This window comes from Acanthochromis polyacanthus, chromosome 21 (genome assembly GCF_021347895.1).
Source record: "Acanthochromis polyacanthus isolate Apoly-LR-REF ecotype Palm Island chromosome 21, KAUST_Apoly_ChrSc, whole genome shotgun sequence".
NCBI classification, from domain to species: Eukaryota; Metazoa; Chordata; class Actinopteri; family Pomacentridae; genus Acanthochromis; species Acanthochromis polyacanthus.
The window spans coordinates 6455006-6460392 of NC_067133.1; the positions used below are offsets into that span (position 1 = coordinate 6455006).

Below are 5387 nucleotides of genomic sequence, written 5' to 3' on the forward strand. Positions count from 1 at the left end.
AAAGACCTTACAACCTGGATACAGAGAAACACCAAAAATCCAAAGTTTCTATTAGATTTCCCTTTGAGCAGGTACTTGGCAACAAACCTCCAGCAGGCCTCAGTTTCATTCTCTCTAGCCATGCTTTCACAATGATGCTGCAGTTACCAATCTGTCTGTCTCTCTGATTATGCCCATATAATGTGAGAAGCAGTAATCAATCTATCCGTCTCTGACTGAGTCTCGGAATAATACGAGAACAAATGCGTTCAGGCAAAAGACAGTTATTACTGTCTCGCTTTAATGGGCTCAGACCGAACTCATCAACCGGAAACACTTTTAGAAACAAAGACGGGCGGCAGATAAATTAAAAATCAGCAGCGAGCTTGTCAGCCTCAAAAAGACCAATTTAAAAGAACTTTGCATCTCAGCTTTCCCAGTCTTTCTAAAGATCTAAGCGTTCCCCCTCTGAGAGGGGTGCATTACAAGGCGCATAAAATTAAAAAATGTCTCATATCCATTTGAGGCCGGAAAAACGGCAAGAAATGTTATTGTCTCAGACATAAATCATCTGCAGTCTCAAAAAATGTATTATGATGCATTTCAATTTTGTAATCAATCTCTTCATGAGCATGGGACTGAAAGAAATGTTGATTGATGTGATAATGGAGACTGCAGAGTTAGTGTTTGAAGGAGAACCTTCAGCTCAGGGTCATACTGAAGTTAGGACAAGCGGAACAGATAAGCTAAGCTAAGCTAAGCTAAGCTAAGCTAAGGTAAGCTAAGATAAGATAATCTTTTATTGCTCCCCATGCCAGGGGAAATTCACATTGTTACAGCAGCAAGGATATTTATACCAGGAAATAAACATAATAATTACAATAATTAAAATATGTACAAGGATGAAAAATAAACAGGAATAAATACTTGAAAATACATTCAGAAGTGCAAAAATGCCACTGTGCAAGAATGCTGTGCAAATTTTATGGTTTGATATGATATCAGTCTGGTTTATGTTAACATCAGCCAATGATGCTGATGGTATAAAGTCTTACAGCACATGATAATAATAATAATAATAATAATAATAATACATTGTGGGACATATCCAAAATACTATAATAGAAACCCTGCACAATTTGTAGTATAGTTTTTTGTTTTTAGTGCAAATTAGTACATTCTGTTAATACTAATCATGCAGCATTTGTGTATTTAGCAAATTTACTGTCTCGTGCATTTACTCCAAGTAATCACACAACCATCAGTATCTTCAAATGCTGTGCAGTTTTAAGATGGAGTCCAGGTGTTTGTGAGAAACCAGTGGTTTGAAACCATGTTTTTGTGATGAATGAAGTTTGCTAGCCATAAAACATGCTCTCCAATAATAAGTCTAAAAGGAAGAGTGCATCACGTTACATTTTTAAACAAACATACAGTTCTATTGTGTTGTTTTGTTTATTATTTGAAGATCTCTCTTTTTGCAGTGAGATCAGATCAAGCACGTGGTACCAGTGTGAAGGAAAAAAAACTTCCTGTTGTTGGGAAGTTTTAAAAAAAACTCCATTTGGGGTGAGGAAAAAAAACTTCCATCTGGGAAGTTAAAAAAAAACAACCTCTGGTTGGGTTGAGGGGAGAGTGGAAGGAGCTAACATGAATAGTTTGGAGGTTGCCGAGGCCGATAACAGCAGATCAGAAACATGGAGCTCCAGATCCAGACAAACCTGCAGAGGACAAAACACAAAGTCAGTGACATACAAAGGTGGTCTGACTGTATGAAGACACAAAGAGGAGAGGAGAGGAGAGGAATGCATCATTGGAAATCCTCCAGCAGCCTGGGTTGGAATATTAACATTTTGAGAAAAACTGAGTCTAACAATGAGCTGAATGCAGCTGAAGCTGTCATTCCCAGCATCTGCATGGACACTGAAGTCGCCTGTTATAATGACTCTGTACTGAGAGTAAATCAGTGAAGAACTCTGAAAATTCAGATAGAGTAGCATAACTGCATTTTGTCAGACTGTGATATGATACATACTCAATCCCTGTGTCACCATGCAGTGTCTGTTGGGTCATTCTTTTTCCAGCACACTTCAATTACCGGTGCATCCAGTAAAGTCTCAATAAAGTTGTTCTTTCTTCTCCTCACCGGCTGGTCGTCGTCTCTGGCTTCATCTCTGTTGGGGCTCGGTCACTCATCTTCAAGTCGTCTTTTGGGGTCGTCCTTGTCTTGGTCTTGGGTCCCGGGATCATCGGTCTGAAAGAAATGAAAAAGACAGACGTGGCAGAATCTTGTCGAGGTGCGTTATTGCTGAGATTTCAAAATATTAGATGGATGAATGCAAAATCAAAATCCCAAACTCACCTTTTCATGCAGCAGCATTCACAGGGATCCTTACGTGCCTGTTCTTCTGGAAACTTCCCTCTGGCAGCGAGAGCTTCACCCTCACACTACATTTACTATCTTAAATAACACATTTAACCACCCCTTTTAATCCCGCTGTGACTCTCCTGAACTGTGATCTTGTCACTGTGGACTCCACTGTGGGTCCAGGGTGGGATACAGACACACACATGTCGCTTCTCTGTGACATGCCGTCTGCATCCTGTCCACCTTCTGACAGAGCGGAGCTTCACTGTAAGGAGGGGGACCACAGGAGGTTTCCCACAATCCCCCCCCAGATCCGCCCACACCTCTGACAGGCACCCTGACCAGAGTCCCACCGACAAGAACCGAGCTCAAAGAATCACACAAAATACAATGGAAGAAAATTCATCCAAATAAAGTTGGAATGGATCTGATCAGATATAATCACAAGAGATTCATTCAAATAAAATCTGACCAGATCACATCCAGAAAATCACACGGAGCGAAAATGTTTCAAATAAAACGGGGTAAATTTAATGAAACGGAAGGTTTGCGAACCTTCTTCCCTGAAGGTTGGCTGGCAGGAGACTTCTGGGGAGAGAAACTCACACAATGATTAGTAAAAAATGCTAGGAAGGGACCTCCTGCATGATAGACTAGACTGAGCCTGTACGTTTGTCAGGAGGTCCCTCAACAGAAAAACTTGGATGGGAAGAAGAGTCCGCCTCCGAAGGAAGAGTTTGTTCTCATCCTCCGATATCCTGCAACTCCAGCGCCCAGTCAGTGGCGCTGGAGGAGGCTCCGGGGGACGAGAACAAGGAAGAGAGGAGGAGAGAGGAGAGAGAGGGAGGGGGGAGAAGGAATAGAAGGAGACAGGGATAGGGTTGGGATTTTTTTTTTTTTTTTGTATTATGGGATAGGGTTGGGATTTTTTTTTTTTGTATTATGGGATAGGGTTGGGATTTTTTTTTTTTTTGTATTATGGGATAGGGTTGGGATTTTTTTTTTTTTGTATTATGGGATAGGGTTGGGATTTTTTTTTTTTTTTTTTGTATTATGGGATAGGGTTGGGATTTTTTTTTTTTTTGTATTATGGGATAGGGTTGGGATTTTTTTTTTTGTATTATGGGATAGGGTTGGGATTTCTTTTTTGTATTATGGGATAGGGTTGGGATTTTTTTTTTTTTTTGTATTATGGGATAGGGTTGGGATTTTTTTTTTTTGTATTATGGGATAGGGTTGGGATTTCTTTTTTTTGTATTATGGGATAGGGTTGGGATTTTTTTTTTTTTTTGTATTATGGGATAGGGTTGGGATTTTTTTTTTTTTTTTGTATTATGGGATAGGGTTGGGATTTTTTTTTTTGTATTATGGGATAGGGTTGGGATTTTTTTTTTTGTATTATGGGATAGGGTTGGGATTTTTTTTTTTTTTGTATTATGGGATAGGGTTGGGATTTCTTTTTTTTTGTATTATGGGATAGGGTTGGGATTTTTTTTTTTTGTATTATGGGATAGGGTTGGGATTTTTTTTTTTTTTGTATTATGGGATAGGGTTGGGATTTCTTTTTTTTGTATTATGGGATAGGGTTGGGATTTTTTTTTTTTGTATTATGGGATAGGGTTGGGATTTTTTTTTTTTTGTATTATGGGATAGGGTTGGGACAGGTTTAGGAAGTGGAGAGGAAAGTGTGGGGGGAGAGGGAGGGACAGGGAGAGTGTAAAAGAACCAAGGGTGGGAGGGAGGAGAGAAAGGAGAAAGGGGGAAGAACAGCGAAGACGCTTGAAAGGAGGGGGGAGGAAGGAGGAGAAGGAGGAGGAGGAGGAGAGGAGGGGGAGGGAGGGGAGAAAAAGCAGAGCGAGAGGGGGAGAAGGAGATAGGAGAGGAGGGGGGAGGGAGGGGAGAAAAAGCGGAGCGAGAGGGGGAGAAGGAGATAGGAGAGGAGGGGGAAGAGGAGGGAGAGAAGGAGAGACGGGGGGAGGAGGAGGAAGAGGAGAGATGGAGCGAGGGAGGGGGGAAAAAGCAGAGCGAGAGGGGCAGGAGGAGATAGGAGAGGAGGGGGAGGGAGGGGAGAAAAAGGATAGTGAGAGAGGGAGGAGGCAGGAGGACGGACAGGTAAGGGGTAAGGGAGGTACCTGGGGAGTCCGGCCAGGAGATGAAGTCCAGCGTCCTCTGGAAGCAGAAACAAAAACAACATTTCAACACAGACTCTCAGGAAACTGGAGCAAAGAGTATTGAAATAAAAAGAATACTAAAATAATCATTATAATAATTACTGTATTGTGTTTTGTATTTTCTTTAATATTACTACTGTTACTACTGCTAGATAAAAAAAATAACAATTATTATTATTAGTGTTATTAATATTGCATTTCTAATTATTTTGAAAAATATAAATACAGATATTTGCTGTTATTATTCACTTGGACAATACACTATTCCACTATTTTTAACGATGATAATAAAACAGTAAACCACTGTGAATATGGATTAAAAATAATGGAAACAACAGGAAATATCTGTGATGTAATTAAATAAAAATAATATTAAAATAACCATAATAATACTTATTGTATTATGTTTTAGGTTTTCTGTAATACTACTACTAGATAGCAAATAACAACAACACTGAAATAACAAGAAAAATACAGTCTGTTGATTTCGGTATGAATTGTTTTTTCTTTTCTTTTACAGGCAATATGTACATGAATATTATTTTACTAGATGCTTTATGTATTTTACAGCAAATATTTGTAAACTAACTGTATTTTACTGATTTAAATACAGTGAAAATAGCATACATTTAGTGCCAATTGTGGTAAAATAAAAATAACAATGATTGCTCTTTATAAATGCGTATTTTTGATGTGGATATGATTTACAGGTTTGTTTGTTTTTTAAAGACAACCTCATCCCTTTACACCTGCACGTTCTGACGTCATGACGTCTCTCCCCCGGCGCTGCCTCTAATACTTCCATCGTCTCCATGGTTACCAAAGATACACATGTGGAGTATTTTATGAAAAACGTTCCAATCGCCATA

The 5387-nt window shown here is 39.3% G+C and overlaps 1 long non-coding RNA gene across 1 annotated transcript; it reads right to left on the reverse strand.

Moving 5' to 3' along the window:
* Positions 1 to 290: 290 nt before the first annotated feature.
* LOC127531584 (uncharacterized) lies at positions 291 to 3304 on the reverse strand. Its single transcript, XR_007938710.1, has 3 exons — positions 2342 to 3304; positions 2126 to 2233; positions 291 to 1700 (listed from the first exon to the last, which is right to left on the reverse strand). It is a non-coding gene; the product is annotated as an uncharacterized LOC127531584 (long non-coding RNA).
* Between the last annotated feature and the right edge of the window lie 2083 nt (positions 3305 to 5387).